General features: G+C 43.2%; 1 long non-coding RNA gene across 1 annotated transcript; it reads right to left on the reverse strand.

The window, feature by feature from the left end:
- Nucleotides 1-1,036: 1,036 nt before the first annotated feature.
- On the reverse strand, nucleotides 1,037-2,626 carry LOC129533194 (uncharacterized). Its single transcript, XR_008679274.2, has 3 exons — nucleotides 2,270-2,626; nucleotides 1,860-1,933; nucleotides 1,037-1,134 (listed from the first exon to the last, which is right to left on the reverse strand). It is a non-coding gene; the product is annotated as an uncharacterized lncRNA (long non-coding RNA).
- Between the last annotated feature and the right edge of the window lie 14,685 nt (nucleotides 2,627-17,311).

The following is a 17,311-nucleotide window of genomic DNA, read 5'->3' on the forward strand; positions in this document are numbered from 1 at the left end:
CAAAAAATATTAAAATAAGTTCTTCAAGGAAAAAGAAATGATATGTCAGAAACTTAGACCTACATAAAGGGAGAGCATTGAAGAAGGAATAAATGAAGGTAGAATAAAATCTTTTATTTTTTTCATTCTTAATTGATCTGACAGATAACTGTTTAAAGTAAGAGTAACAATGTCTTGGGAGGTTAGAGCATAGAGACAAGTGAAATGAATGGCACCAATGTAATGAGGGATGGAAGGAAGTGGAGTTATTCTGTTGTAAGTTACCTACACTACACCTGGAGCAGTATAATGTTATTTGAGGATGGACATAGATTAGGTTAAAATAGATACTGAAAACTCTAGGAGGTCAGGTTGGGGAAGATGGTGGAGCAGGAAGCAGGAATAATCTGTCTCTCCTTGCAGGCAATAATTGCACTGGCAGAATCTGTCTTAACTCCTTCTGGAGTCTATAGAAGGCTTGCAACTTCTACAGGAAGGTTTGGAAAGTAAGTTGTGGTTAATTTCTGTCAATTTCAGCACTTAGCATAGTAGCAACTACCTATCCCTCACCACACATCTACAAGGCAGGCAGCAGTGCACAGATTCCTGAAGCAGCTTACAAACATTTTGGGGGGTTGAGCAAAAAGGACGCTGTCCTTCAAATATGAGTACTCTGTACTTGATCGCTGAATTTTTTTTTTTTTTTTTTTTTTTTAACAGAGTCTCACTCTCTCATCCAGGCTGGAGTGCATTGGTGCAATCTCAACTCACTGCAGCCTCTGCCTCCTGGGTTCAAGCGATTCTCCTGCCTCAGCCTCCCGAGTACCTGGGATTACAGGCACCTGCCACCACACCTGGCTGATTTTTGTATTTTTAGTAGAGATGGGGTTTCACCATGTTGGCCCAGGCTGGTCTTGAACTGCTGGCCTCAAGTGATACGTCTAGAAAGTGCCAGGATTACATGCGTCAGCCACCATGCCTGGCCCTGAATGTCACTTCTGAACACAAAAGATCAGAGACATACAAAGAGGTGAGTGGCCATTATTGTTGCACCTACCCTCAGTTGTTGCAAACTCCTCCAGCTCAAGTGACTTTGGGGGATTTAAAAAGCCAGCACCTTTCGCTCCCTGCTTCATTTTTTTCTTTTTCTCTTTTCTGGACCCAGAAATAAAGAACAATGACATTAAAAACAACACATATAGGAAAACTTATAAAGTGACTAAACATGACCAGAGTAAGGCCCAGAAAAAACTTGGGAAGACCTTGAGTTTACACCTCAGTCTGGCTCTTGGCCCAGAGACAAACTACAACAATTAAAAATAAATAAACAAAAACAACAAAACCAGCAAACCTTGGGAAGAAGGAGAATCTTATTTCCAGAGTTATCACATTATTGTATTCAAATATTTGGTTTTCAATGACAAAAAAAATCATAGAGCATGTAACAGGAAAACATGGCCTAGTCAAAGGAAAAACAGTAAACAGAAACTGTCCCTGAAACAGACTTGATGGCGGATCTACTAAACTGTCTTAAAGATGCCAAAAGAACTAAAAAAACATGAAGAAAGTCAAAAGTAGTGTACCAACAAAACAAATACCAATGAAGAGATAGAAGAACTAAAAAGAAACCTAAAACAAAGTCTGGAGCTGAAAAACGCAGTAACTAAAATGAAAACTTCACTGGAAGTAAGTATTCAAAGGCAGATTTGAGCAAGTAGAAGAGTGAATTAACAAATTTGAAGACAAAACAATGGAAATTATTGAATCTGAGAAATAGAAAGAAAAACAATTTAAGAAAAGTAAACAGAGCCTAAGAGACTTATGGGACACCATTGTAGCAGGCCAGGTTTCCATTAGCAACCAGAACAGTTTCCACTCACCCTTTACTATAATTATGAAGAAGTCATAAGTTAAACATTAAAGAACTGGAGAAACTGGTGCCTGAGTACGAAGACTGGAATGAGAAAACAAACCCATTAAGATCCCGCCTGGGTTTTCTCAAACCCTAAAGTCTGATCAAACAATAAAAGCATTCTTACACCTACACCTCATACCACGGCTCACTTAATATTAAGAAACTTCCAGCTGGGCCTGGTGGCTCACACCTGTAGTCCCAACCCTTTGGTAGGCCAAGGCGGGAAGATCACCTGAGGTCAAGAATTCAAGACCAGCCCCATTGTAGTAGAGAAACCCCATGTCTACCAGAAATACAAAAATTAGCCACGTGTGGTGGTGTGTCCGGAATTGGTGGGTTCTTGGTCTCACTGACTTCAAGAATAAAGCCGCGGACCTTCAGAGTGAGTATTACAGCTCTTAAAGATGGTGTGTCTGCAGTTTGTTCCTTCCGATGTTCAGATGTGTCTGGACTTTCTTCCTTTCGGTGGGTTCATGGTCTCGCTGACTTCAGGAATGAAGCTGCAGACGTTCGCGGTGTTACAGCTCTTAAAGGCGGCCCGTCAGCAGTTTTTCATTCCTTTCGATGAGTTCGTGGTCTCGATGGCTTCACGACTAAAGCTGCAGACCTTCGCAGTGAGTACTACAGTTCATAAAGGCAGCAGGGGCCCAAAAAGTGAGAAACAGCAAGATTTATTGCAAAGGGCTAAACAACAAAGTTTCCACAAACTGGAAAGGGACCCAAGCCGGTTGCTACTGCTGGCTTGGGCAGCCTGCTTTTATTCCCTTATCTGACCACCCCCCCCCACCCCCCACCACCACTCACATCCTGCTGATTGGTCCATTTTACAGAGAGCTGATTGGTCTGTTTTACAGAGAGCTGATTGGTCCGTTTTTGACAGAGTTCTGATTGGTGCATTTACAATCCTCTAGCTAGACATAAAAGTTCTCCAAGTCCCTGCTAGATACAGAGTACTGATTGGTGCATCCACAAACCCTGAGCTAGACTCAGACTGCTGATTGGTGCATATATAATCCTCCAGCTAGCCATAAAAGTTCTCCAAGTCCCAGGAGCCCAGCTGGCTTCGCCTAGGTCCTGAGCCCTGCCCCGCAGGGAGAAGGCTGAGGCCTGGTGAGAATTCAAGCGTGACCTGGGAGGGCTGGCAGTGCTGGGGGACCTGGCACACTCTCTGCAGCTACTGGCCCAGGTGCTAAGCCCCTCACTGCCCGTGGCCAGCGACGCCGGCCGGCCGCTCCAAGTATGGGGCCTGCCGAGCCCGCACCTACCAGGAACTCGAGCTGGCCTGCGAGCCCAGTGCGCAGCCCCTGTTCCCGCCCGCGCCTCTACCTCCACACCTCCTCCAAGCAGAGGGAGCCGGCTCCGGCCTTGGTGAAGCCCAGAATGGGGCTCCCACAGTGCAGTGGCGGGCTGAAGGGCTCCTCAAGCACGGCCAGGGGGGACGCCGAGGCCAAGGAGGCACCGAGAGCAAGTGAGGGCTGCTAGCACGTTGTCACCTCTCAGTGGCATGTGCCTGTAATCCCAGCTACTTGAGAGGCTGAGGCAGGAGAATCACTTGAACCCGGGAGGCAGAGGTTGCGGTGAGCTGAGATCGCACCGTTGCACTCTAGTCTGAGAGACAAGAGCATAACGCCATCTCAAGAAAATAAAAATAAAAAATAAATTTTAAAAAACTGATTAAGAAACTTTCCAAGACTCCAGAGAAAGCTTTCCAGACCCTAGACCCTAGTTAAAGATTAGATATAGAGTGAATGAAACACTCCTGCTTGTAGATGCAATTCTACATGTAGCATGGAGCTTAAAATGTATATCAGCACTAGAAAAAAACTTGTAACTTTGAGTTGGTCTGGTGAGTTACTTCGACTTTCTCTCTGTAACTGGTTGCAGAAATAAACTCCCTTCTTTCCCAGTCTGTCTGCATCTTGTTATTGGATCACAGAAATGAGCAGCCAGACCTTGTTCTGTCCGGGAACAAATCTGGTGACTCCTCGGGGATGGATCTGTGCTCAGTGGCCAGTGGCTTCTAAGTCGACAGTCATCGGGAGACTCCCAACAGCTGCCAGGTATGGTTTGTCCTGGGGAATCTCCCAAGGACCTTCCTGGATGCAAAGACCCCCTGTCTCTCTATTACTGGGGAACAACAGAGGCTGGGAATGGAGCTGCTCAAAGGATTAAGTAAAACCTGATGGAAAGCTGGGAGTCTGTTGTTTTCTCTATTAGAGCTCATGTAGCCATTTTTTTCAGTACTGTTGAGGAAACAATAGGACTCCTTTGTATACCCGGTCACGGTTAATACTGAGTATCAACTTGACTGGATTGAAGGATACAAAGTATTGATTCTGTGTGTGTCTATGAGGATGTTGCCAAAGGAGATTAGCATTTGAGTCAGTGGGCTGGGAAAGGCAGACCCACCCTTAATCTGGGTGGGCACAATCTAAACAGCTGCCAGGGAGGCTAGAATACAAGCAGGCAGAAAAATGTGAAAAGAGAAACTGGCCTAGCCTCCCAGCCTACATCTTTGTCCTGTGCTGGATCCTTCCTGCCCTTGAACATTGGACTTTAAGTTCTTCAGTTTTGGAACTCGGACTGGCTCTCCTTGCTCCTCAGCCTGCCGACGGCCTATTGTGGGATCTTGTGATCGTGGGAGTTAATACTTAATAAACTCTCGTTTATATATTCCATGAGTTCTGTCCCTCTAGAGAACCCTGATTAATACACCCACTTTACAAAGTTAGAGGACCCATTTGCATTTGTTTGTGAAAATTCATTTGTTCTGTTGGTCTGATATTAAGTTTAGAGTAGTCAGTATGGGCAACAGTGCATCTATCCCTACAAATAGTCCTCTGGGAAGAGCTTTGTCAGATTGGAAGCACGTTGGTTATCTGCTAATGACAAGAAGAGTTAATCTTCTGTTGTAACACATCTTGGCCAATGTATGTTTTGGGGTCTGAGAAATGGTAGCCAGTTTTTGGATCTTTAAATTTTCATACCATTTATCAATTAGAATTGTTCTGCCAGAGGTCAGGTAAATGAGGTGAAATACCTTACGTCTGGGCATTAATGTTGCTAAGGAAAAAGGAAATAAGCTAACTTGGCAATGCACTGCCAAGTCTGTCCTGACTCACAAGGGGAGGAAGAGAAAGCCTTTGAAACCCAATTTAATGAGTAGTTAATGAATACCCTAAACCCCATAGTGGCTACTGCCGCAGCTTAGGAAAGAGAGGGAATGCTACCCCTAGAGTACAGGAAGGCAGCAGGGCTACTGTCTCCCTCTAGGACTAGGCAAGGTACTAATTTTGGCCAGGGAGTCACTGAGTCTGGAGCAGGGAAGTTCCCACTGTAACAATATTCAGTAGGAGTCAATTAACAAGGAGCTCCAGCCAACATTATTGGGCCTATAATACCACTGTATTTGCTACACAGTGCCCACCTGGACAGATGTGCAGGCTCTCCTAAGCATTATGCTCACTGCAGATGAGCAGCAGCCGGTTTTCAATAAAGTGAAGGAAGAGGCGCAATGACTTCATCATGAAAATTCAGAAAATGCAGATCCGGGGGTGGCAATTCCCCACAGGGACCCTAATTGGGATATTGTAGAGGACATACATCCCACTGTAGCTAACCCATATACTACGTTCATTTCTCTTCCTGGAGATTATAAATGGCTGACAGTATTGGATTTAAAAGATGCTTTCTTTTGCATACCCATAGACACAGAAAGTCAACTGTTGTTTGCCTTTGAGTGGATAGATCTTGAAGCCACAACGTGGTTTCAGTATCATTGGACTGCACTCCCAGTAGGATTTAAAAACTCTCCACATATATTTGGGGAAGCCTTGGCTTGAAATTTAAAGAGTTTAAAATTGGAAAACAGGGTATTGTTACAATATGTGGGTGATTTACTAATACCTAGCCTCTCTGAATGGGAATGTTGGAATAACACCATTAAAACTCTGAACCACCTAGCCACCCGTGGGTATAAGGTTTCAAGTAAAAAAGCTCAAATATGCCAACAAACTGTGGCATACTTAGATTTTCTCTTGCAGGAGGGAGCTAGAGCTCTAACAGTGGAAAGACAAAATGCAATTGCTTCCATTGCAGCACCCACTACCAGAAGGTAGTTGAGAGGATTTCTAGGCATGGCAGGGTTTTGTTAGATCTGGATTCCTAACTATGAACTACCAGTGAAGCCACTATACAGTCTGTTAAGGGACCTAACAATGATGCCTTCGATTGGGAGCAAAACACCAGCACTCATTTGGACAACTGAAATGTAAGTTAACCTCCACCCTATTCCTGGGGCTCCCAAATCCTCATAAGTCCTTTCAATTGTACATGCATGAGAGACTGGGTCTAGCACTGGGGATCCTTACACAGAAATTAGGAGAAATCTTGCAGCCACTAGGCTTACTTTCCTAAACAACTGGATAATGTGGCCAAAGGCTGTCTCCTGTTCAAGGGCAGTCACTGCCACCTTCCTACTATTAAAGGAGGCTGAAAAGTTGACTTTGGGACAGCCTGTTACTGTATACGTGCCTCACCAAGTACTAGTGTTACTAGAACAAAAGGGAGGCTACTGGCTGACAGTGGGCAGATTGAGCAAATACCAGGCCACACTCCTAGATGAACCCACAGTAAAAGTGCAGGTTACCAGAGCCTTGAACCCAGCTACTTTACTTCCCTCTACCGAAGAGCCAAAAGAACTTATGCATAATGTTTACCAGTTATTGACTAAGGTGTTTTCCAGTCACCCTAATTTAAAGGACACAGCCCTGCCATATGCATACTGGACATTGTTCATGGATGGGAGCAGCCTGGTAGCCGACAGAAAAAGAAATGCTATATATGTAATGGTAACCTTTTCAGAGGTCACAGAAGCCAGGACTTTACCACTAGGAACCTCTGCACAGAAGGCAGAACTGATTGCCCTTACAAGAGCCTGCAGTTGTTCCAGGTAAACAAGGCACTTGGAATAAATTGCAAACTATACTCAGCATGGAGACCACAGTCTTCTGGACAGACTGAAAGGAAAATCCAGCACTAAAAACAGTTATTGCCAAACTGTGCCAGGAAACTCAACCAAAATGAATTCAGGTACTTGGCATTGCATTGCTCTGGGTAAGAATGACCTCCCCAGATGTGGGATTAGGTTAAGTCCTGTGAAATGATATATGAGAGACCCTTTACTGCTAATCCATCTTGGGTTACTAGGGTGCCCCTTAATAAGAAGTCAACTATTAAACATTGTGTTACTCACTTGGGACAAATTCGTAACGTTTTGCATAAGCTTGCTTTCAACAACTGCATTGTGAACTCAGCAGAGCCACGCCACTCATTCCAGTCCCGTGATCAAATACTGCTAAAGAGTAGATGGGAACGGGCCCAACTCAGCAGCTACAGGAGAAATGGAAAGGGCCCTACTGGTGCTGCTAACTGCCAATTTCAGCACTGAAACTGGCGGGCATCAAGCCATGGATCCACTACACATTGTAAAGAAGTTCCTGCCAAAAGAAATGTTCATAACAGAGGTCCCCAAGATAGCCAAATAGGAGGCAGAACTCCTCAAAGCCCTAAGATTTCTGTACAAAAAAGACAGGATTTTTTAAATAATATTTTTTCTTACTACATCTTTTGTTGTTTCTTTCTATACTCCTAACCTTTTCCTGTGATGGTGTATGAGTTCAGATTCACACTGCTTTAAAGATACTACTTGAGACTAGGTAAAAGGAAAGATGTTTAATTGACTCACAGTTTTGTATGGCTGGGGAGGCCTCAGGAAACTTACAATCATGGCAGAAGGTGAAGGGGAAGCAAGCATGTTCTTCACAAGGTGGCAGGAGAAAGACAGCGAGCAATTCCGACACTTTAAAACCATCAGCTCTTGTGAGAACTCACTCACCATCATGAGAACAGCATGGAGAAAATCACCCCCATCATCTAATCACCTCCCATCAGGTCCCTCTCTTGACACATGGTGATTTCAACTGGAGATGAGATTTGGGTGAGGACATTGAGCCAAACCATATCAAATGGGCACAAGATTATGCAGATAGATTACAGCAAGACTCATGCTGGGTCTGTGGTCTATTACCCCTCTCTATCACCAAGGCACTGCTTTGGTGGGCCTCCCCTATACAATGAAAAGATTAGGTTTCTTTATAGATCTTAAACAATGGACAGGGTTGCAGATGACTGGGGTAACTAGAAAAAATATTTCAGAATGACCTATAAAGAAAACTTTAAATGATCACGGATTCCTCCTTGAGCTGCAGTTAAAACTGAATGTTGTATGTATGTTCCTGATAACTCAGGAAACATTGGTTTAGCTTTAAAGGATATGCACCAACAGATCAAGGCAATCTCTAGTCCTGCACTGTCTCTCAATGAATTGACAGCACCTTGCTTTGATGGGCCACCTTCCTGTGGCAGAAAATTGTTGTTGTCTTAGCTATCCTCCTGGGCATAAGTATAACACTATGCTGTGGACTATATTGTTGTATGCTGTTCCCAAACATTCCTTGAGCTCATAAGATCATGTTTCAACAAGCACTGCCTTTGAGTCCCCAAAGTTGAGAACATTACCAATGCCAAATAAACAACTTCCATTCCAGTGCCCCCTGACGATGACCCTCTCCAGCAGGAAGTAGCCAGAGAGAATACATTGCTCACTTCCTCTTAGTTTGCCACATCATAGTTTGTACTCTTGTACTAATCTTTTAACAAATCAGTGCTTGGGAAAATTAACTAACATGATAGAAATCATGTAAAAATTGACAGTGGGGATTGTGGTGAGCTAGGTTTCCATTAGCAACCTTTACTATAATTTTGATGAGTGCACAAGTTAAACATTAACTTATCTTAATATTAACTTCCTCCATACTATGTGTAGAATTGCGCCTACAAACAGGAGTGTTTCATTCAATCTATATCTAATCTTTAACTAGGGTCTCGGGTCTGGAAAGCTTTCTCTAGAGTCTTGGAAAGTTTCTTAATTTTAAGTGAGTCCTGATGTGAGATGTATGTGTAAGAATGCTATTATTATTATTATTTAGGGTCTGAGAAAACCCAGGCAGGGTCTTAATGGGTTTGTTTTCTCATTCCAGCCTCATACTGAGGCACCAGTTTCTCTAGTTCTTTAATGTTTAATTTATGCATTCATCAAAACTCTAGTAAAGGGTTAGTGGAAACTTACTCTTCTTGCTGCTAATGGAAACCTGGTCTGCCTGCCACACCATCAAGTGGACCAGTATACACATTATGGGAGTTCCAGAAGGAGAAGAGAGCAAGAAAAGAGAAGCGAGAATATTTCAAGGAATAATGTCTGTAAACTTCCCAAACTGTACTTCACGAAAGTCTCTTCATCAAAAGACATTCTCAACAGAGTAAAAAGGCAGCCTACAGAATGGGAGTAAATATTCACAAATCATAGTTCTGATAGGGGATTAATATCCAGAATATATAGGGAACCCCTACAATTCAGCAACAAAATAACAAAAAACCTGATTTAGAAATGGACAAAGGACTTGAACAAACATTTCTGCAGAGAAGATATCCAAACGGCCCATAAATACATACAAAGATGCTCAACATCACTAATCAGTAGGGAAATGCAAATCAAAACCACAATGAGAAACCACTTCACACCCATTAGGATGCCTATTATTCTTTTAAGAAAGAAATCAGCAACTGTTGTAAGGGGTGTAGAGAAATTGGAAACCTGTGCGTTGCTGGGGGCAATGTAAATTGGTCTGACCACTGTGGAAATATATAAAGTATAGAGATTCCTCAAATATTAAAAATAGAATTACCTTATGTCTTAGTCCATTTTCTGCTGCTAGAACAGAATATCACAGATTGGGTAATTTACAAAGAAGAAGTTTATTTGACTTACAGTTTTGGAGGCTGGAAAGTTGAAGAACATGGCATCATCATCTGGCAAGGGTCAGTTGGAAGACTAAAGGCAGAAGCAAGGGCATGAGACAGAGAGAAAAAGAGGCTGAACTCCCACAATAACTCACTTTGGCAATAACAGCATTAGTTTATTCATGAGAGTAATGCCCTCGTGACCTAAACACCTCTTAAATGCTCCACCTCCAAATACTGTTACAATGGCAATTAAATTTCAACATGAATTTTGGAGGGGGCATTCAAACCATAGCACCATGTGATCCAGAAATTCTATGTTTGGGTATATATGCAAGATAATTGAAAGCAAGGACTCAAAAAACAGATATTTGTACAAGAATTTTTATAGCAGCATTATTTACAGCAGCCAAAAGGTGGAAACAATCAAAATGTCCATTAGCAGGTGAATGAATAAACCAAATGTCATATATGAATAAATGGAATATTATTTAGCCTTAGAAAGGAATGAAATTCTGACACATGCTGCAACAGGAGTGTCCAATCTTTTGGCTTTCCTGGGCCGCATTGGAAGAAGAAGAATTGCCTTGGGACTCACATAAAATGCACTAACACTAACGATAGCTGGTGAGCTGGAAAAAAAAAAAAAAGGTTCATGGACAAATCTCGTAATGTTTTAAGAAAGTTTACGAATTTGTATTGGGCCGCATTCAAAGCTGTCCTGGGCCTCATGTGGGCCAGGGACTGCAGGTTGATCAAGCTTGTGCTACAACATACGTGAATCCTGAAAACATTATGCTAAGTGAAATAAACTACACACAAAAGAACAAATATTGTATGAGTTCACTTCATTGAACTATTTAAAGTAGTCAAATTCATAGGCAGAAAGTAGAATGGTGGTTGCCAGGGGCTGAGGAGAAAGGGGGAATGGGGCGTTATTATTTAATGGGCACAGATTTTCAGTTTGGAAAGAGTGAAAAAGTTTTGGAGATGGATGGTAGTGATGGTTACACAACAATGTGAATGTACTCGATGCCACTGAACTGTACACCTAAAAATGGTTAAAATGGTCATTTTATTATTTGTGTATATTTTACCATGATAAAGCATCTTGGGAAAAAATATTAAAATGCTTGCCTCCTTAAAGACCTAAAAGACAAATAGGCTGTGGTTCCCATTATATTTCCATTTAGATTAACCATCTGGCCTCTGCAAAATTCAGACAGATCGTGGAGAATGGCAGTGGATTATCACAGACCTGACCTATTATTTTAACAGTATCTCCAATTACAGTTTCTGTTCCAGATCTATCTTTGTTAGAACAGATAAGCATGGACTCAGGTACATGATATGTGACCAATGATTTGGCAAATCCATTCTTTCTCTATTCCTATACAAAATAGAATCAGAAATGATCCATGTTTCTTTGGAATGCACAACAATGTTCCCTTACAGCTTTGTCCCAGAGCTATGTTAACTCTGCTGTCCTCTGTCATAACATAATCTGAAGAGACATGGACCAGCTGGAGGTGCTGCAGAATAGCACACTGGTCCAGGAAATTGATGACATCATGTTAGTTGGACCAAATAAACAAGAGTAGCTAGGAGGTTGAAGGCCTTGATAATTCACATGCACTCTTGAGGGAAATAAACCTTAAAGATTCAGGAGCACACTGCATAGGTAAATTTTGAAAAGTCTGGTGGTCTGGGATATGCTAGGACATCACTTAAGTAAAGGAGAAATGACTGCATCTTGTAGTTCCCATCACAAGAATGGAAGCACATTGCATGCTAGGTAGCCCTTTTCAGGTTCTGTAGGCAAGGTATTCCCAGAAGTACACTTCCAGCTCACATACTGGTTGACACAATGGTTGCTATTTTTCTTTTTTTCTTTCTTTCTTTTTTTTTTTTTTTTTTTTTTTTTTGAGATGGAGTCTCGCTCTGTCGCCCAGGCTAGAGTGCAGTGGCTCGATCTCAGCTCACTGCAAGCTCCGCCTCCCGGGTTCACGCCATTCTCCTGCCTCAGCCTCCTGAGTAGCTGGGACTACAGGCGCCCACCACCATGCCTGGATAATTTTTTGTATCTTTAGTAGAGATGCGGTTTCACCGTGTTAGCCAGGATGGTCTTGATCTCCTGACCTCGTGATCCACCCGCCTCGGCCTCCCAAAGTTCTGGGATTACAGGCGTGAGCCACCATGCCCAGCAATGGTTGCTATTTTTCCATGGGGCCCATGGCAGGAAAGGATTCCGCATCAAGTCCCATGCTTCAGGGCAAGCAGCTGGCCTCTTGGACCACGTAATCCAGCAGACCCTATGGTATGACGAATATCAGTGTTGTGAAAAGATGACATGTGGATTTTATGACAAGCCCTAATGGAAGAATCACAACATAGATCCTGCACAAAAGCCATACCATGGCAACAGAGAATTATACGCCTTCCAAAAAATAAATGTTGGAATAAGACTGGGCCCTAATAAAGACAAGTGCCTCACTGTGGAGACACCAAAACTACCTCTCATGAGCTAGCCTCCATCACACTCACCAAGCGATAAATTAGGATGGGTCTAGATGGAAGAGGAATATCTAGGATTCAACATCAATAAAACCAGAGGGCACAAGCAAGCCGAGTGAGCAGGTAGCATGCGGGTAGCTCATGTCATCTACCAATGTTACACAGCACGTCTTCCCCAGCTCTGGGGATATGTGGAAGCAAGTTTGTACCAGCTCATAATAGTTTCTTGTTAAATTTTCAGGAATCTTGCAAGCCCATTGATGCCACGTCGGTAGGTTGAAATTCACCGTAAGTACTTACAGCATGGAAATTAGTTAATACTACAAATTGGGTCTTTTCTTCTCCTTTTCAGAAAGCTAGTTGCTAAATATTTACCACCACATCACTGCTCAGCTCACATCCATGACTGCATGGGGGTCTATAATGACTAGTTGATGTAAGAGGAAGAAGCCTGAGCTTGATTCACAAATGGCTCGACTTGGTATGTTGGTGCAAGCTAGATATAGATGATGGCTGTACAACTCAGGATGCAACTCAGGCTGTACAACTGAGTGGGGGAAGCCCCACTCAGGATAGTCTTGAAAGGTAGTGGCAAGGGGAAATCCTCCCAGTGAGTAGTATTCCAGGAAGTCCACATGGTCAGCCATTTTGTGTGGAAAGAGAAGTGGCCTGCAGTTAGATAGACACACAGGGACTCATGGGCAGTGTGATACATCTTGGCCAGGGTCTTCGAAGGTGAACACTTGGAAGATTGGTGAGCAACAAGGGCTATGAACATATGGAAATAAATGAACGTATGGAAGTGAGCACAAAGTGTAAAGATCTTTATTCAGATGTTAATGCCCATCAGAGCATCCATGACATAAGAGGCACTAAAAAAAAAACAAAAATAAAATCAAACCAAAAAAACTACATGTCATTCAACTGGTAGCAGCCAGCCTCTATCATCGATATGAGATCCCACATACTATTGTGTCAGACAAAGGGATTCATTTAATATTAAAGGAAGCACAGAAACAGGCACATGACCACGAGATTCAATGTTCGTATCACATAGCAAGAAGCTGGTCCTGACAGAAACACCAGATCAGAGATAGTGCCTTATGAAGATGGCTTGCCATCACTCAGAATGCAGTGCACTTTCTAAAGGAATGACCTTTACATGGTGCTATTTCCCCCGTAGGTAGAACACATACGTCTAGGAATCAAGAAGTAAAAGTGAGAGTACCCTTATTTTCCTTCACTGCCAGTGATTCATTTCGGGAATTTGTGCTTTCCATTCTTGAAACTCTGAGTTTGTATTTTTGTTTGCTTGTTTTTTGGAGTTTTGTTTTGTTTTGTTTTTTTGTTTTTGTTTGTTTGTTTGTTTGAGACTCAGTCCTGCTCTGTTGCCAGGTTGGAGTGCAATGATGCAATCTTGGCTCACTGCAACCTCCACCTCCTGGGTTCAAGTGATTCTCTTGCCTCAGCCTCCCGAGTAGCTGGGACTGCAGGTGCATGCCACTATGCCCAGGTAATTTTTGTATTTTTCATAGAAATGGGATTTCACCATGTTGGTCAGGATGGTCTCTATCTCTTGACCTTGTGATCTACCCGCCTCAGCCTCCCAATGTGCTGGGATTATAGGCATGAGCCACTGTGCCTGGTCAAAACTCTGAGTTTTTAACACTTAAGAGTCCGAGTTCCTAAGAAGGAATACATCCACAAAGGTTGCGACCTGAGTTCTTGAAGTTTCTCACACCAAGAGGCCAGGACAAGAAGAAGAATTACCATTCTGGCAGAAGTAAATGGCCCCCATCACCAGGAGGAGGTAAGGCTGCTGTTACACAATAAGGGCAAGAAGGAAAAATATGTTTTCCACCAGGTGATCCATTTCAGTACCTTGGTATTCTGTTGAGCAATGTTGATAGTAAGTAGACAAGTGTAGCAGTGACACCCTGACAAAGACATAGGTGACCAGGGACTCAGATCCTTAGGAGTTGATGGTCTGGGTCATACTTACATACAAGCCACCAGGACAGCAGAGGTGCTAGCCAGGCTTAAGGGTCAAATAGACAGCTAGTAGTTCAGGGAGACAATGAGTATTAACTGCAGCACTGAAATCTACTGTAGTGGTGCTATCTGTGGATGATCCCACTCACCTTCATCCTCTTAGCTTTCCCCAGGGAAAAGGTGCTCCAGAATTCTGGAGAACCTGTTCCTAAAACTTATACAAAGAAGTGGCTCTAGGCCAGGCATGGTGGCTCACACCTGTAATCCCAGCACTTTGGGAGGCCAAGGCGAGTGGATCACCTGAGGTCAGGAGTTCCAGACCAGCCTGACTGTGGTGAAACCCCGTCTCTACTAAAAATACAAAATTAGTTGGCCGTCGTGGCACGTGCCTGTAATTCCAGCTAGTCAGGAAGCTGAGACATCACTTGAACCTGAGAGGCGGAGGTTGCAGTGAGCTGAGATGGCACCATTGCACTCCAGCCCAGCACCATTGCACTCCAGCCCAGCCTGGGCATCAAGAGTGAAACTGTCTCAGAAGAAGAAGAAGAAGGAGAAGGAGAAGAAGGAGAAGAAGAAGAAGAAGAAGAAGAAGAAGAAGAAGAAGAAGAAGAAGAAGAAGAAGAAGAAGAAGAAGAAGAAGAGGAAGAAGAAGAAGAAGAAGAAGAAGAAGGAGGGGGAGGGGGAGGGGGGGGGAGGAGGGGGGAGAGGAAGAAGAGGAGGAGGAAGACGAAGAAGGAGAAGGAGAAGAAAAAGAAGGAGAAGAAGCAGCTCTAGGCAATGCGAAGATTGGACTGTAATAGATCCTGGAACGTGCCACCCAGACCTCCTTCAAGAATGAAGGACTGATTTCCTCAGCATTTGCAAGGAGTGCTGTCAGCAGACAGCCCTCAGTTGTCAGCCTCTCCAAGAATTTCCTCATCTGGAGAGCTACCTCACTCTAGGACACATTCCCTCCCCCAGGATAGCCTGTGTCTAATGACTGATCATTATGGGAATGTATACCATAATCTGGGCCAAATTGAGAGGGCTATATCCCAGCTTCAGAGTTCCCTTTGGAATCAGCTTAGGCTTTTTAAGAATAACCTCATTGGCCAGGCGCGGTGGCTCACGCCTGTAATCCCAGCATTTCGGGAGGCTGAGGCGGGCGGATCACCTGAGGTCGGGAGTTTGAGACCAGCCAGACCAACATGGAAGAAACCCTCTCTCTACTTAAAATACAAAATTAGCTGGGCGTGGTGGCGCATGCCTGTAATCCCAACTACTCAGGAGGCTAAGGCGGAAGAATCGCTTGAACCTGGGAGGTGGAGGTTGCAGTGAGCCAAGATCACACCATTGCACTCCTGGCGTGACAGAGTGAGACTCTGCGTCACACCCAAACTTTATCCTCTGCCCAATACCGCTTTATTGCCTTTTTCTCCACTGGTGTGAATCCCAGGAGTCTTTCACAATAAACTTTCTGCATGCTAATCTCAGTTTCCAAGACTGCTTCCCAAGAAGCCCAACTTAAAATACTAGGGTTGGTTTTGTTTTCAATTTGAATAACCTCCTAACAAATTCTAGATGAATTGTCAGAGACTTTGAAAGGTTTAAGTTTTTGGCTGGGCGTGGTGGTTCACGCCTGTAATCCCAGCAATTTGGGAGGCAGAGGCAGGCGTATCACTTGAGATCAGAAGTTTGAGACCGGCCTGGCCAACATGGCAAAACCGTCTCTACTGAAAATACAAAATTTAGCCAGGCATGGTGAAGCATGCCTGTAATCCCAGCTACTCGGCAGGCTGAGGCAGGAGAATCGCTTGAACCTCGGAGGCAGAGGTTGCAGTGAGCCGAAATTGCACCACTGCACTCCAACCTGGGTGACAGAGTGAGACTCTGTTTCAAAAATAAAAAAGTAAAAAAAAAAAAGAAAGGCTTGTTTTCAGTCATTCATTCAAGAAATACTTACTTTGCACCTATTATATATTAAGCACAGTTCGAGGTGCTAAGGCTATAGTGATAAAAAAGATAAAGAAGATTCCTGGGCTCATGGCATTTAAATTCTAGTGAAAGGTAACAAACAATAAGCAAGTAAATAAACAAATAGGGTAATTTAATAGATTGATGAGTGCTATAAAAATAATATAGGGCAGTATGATAGAAAGCGATTGGAGGTGCTGGAGGTATGAAGGACTACATCAAAAGTGGGTTGGGGAAGGATTCTCTTAGAAGATGGCATTGAGCTAAGACAAAATGAAATCAGGTTTTTTAAAAAACTGGGGAAGAAACTCCAGGCAGACAAAAAAGCAAGTAAAAGGAGGGAAAGGAGTGTGAGTGTGTAAAATATAGGTGGGATACAGTGGCTTATTCCTGTAATTCCAGCACTTTGGGAGGCAAAGATGAGAGGATCACTTAAGGTCAGGAGTTCAAGACCAGCCTGGACAACATGGCAAAACCCCATCTCTACCTATGAAATAATATATGAAAGAGGTTGTAATGAATGGAGGTAGCGAACAAGATGAAGTAAACTGAGAGGAGGTCAGTGAGGGAGACAGGAGCCAGTTAGTGTTGGGTTTCATGGATCATTGTAAGGATTTCAGATTTATTCTAATTTCACTTGGAATCCATTGGAGGATTTAAAATAAGGGAGCAATATTATCTGTTTTACTTTTCCATAAGTCACTTCAGCTGCCACTAGAGAGTCAACTACGGGGAAAGAAGGAAAAAGTGGAAACTATTGAAGTATCCAGATGAGAAATGATGGTGATAACTATGGTCTGAATGTTTCTGTGCCCGCGAAATTCCTTTGTTGAAACCTAATCCCCAACGTGACAGTGTTAGGAGGTGGGGCCTTCGGGAGGTGATTAGGTCATGCAGATGGAGGCTACATGAATGCCCTTATAGAAAAGCCTGAGAGAAATTCATCACCTTTTCTACCATGTGACAACATGGGAAGAAGGCATCATCTATAAACCGGAAAGCAAGCTCTCACCAGATATTGAATCTGCCAATGCCTTAATCTTAATCTTTTCAGCCTCCAGAACTGTGAGAAATAAATTTCTATTGTTTACAAGCTAT

The sequence above is a fragment of the Gorilla gorilla genome, chromosome 3 (assembly GCF_029281585.2).
Source record: "Gorilla gorilla gorilla isolate KB3781 chromosome 3, NHGRI_mGorGor1-v2.1_pri, whole genome shotgun sequence".
NCBI lineage: Eukaryota > Metazoa > Chordata > Mammalia > Primates > Hominidae > Gorilla > Gorilla gorilla.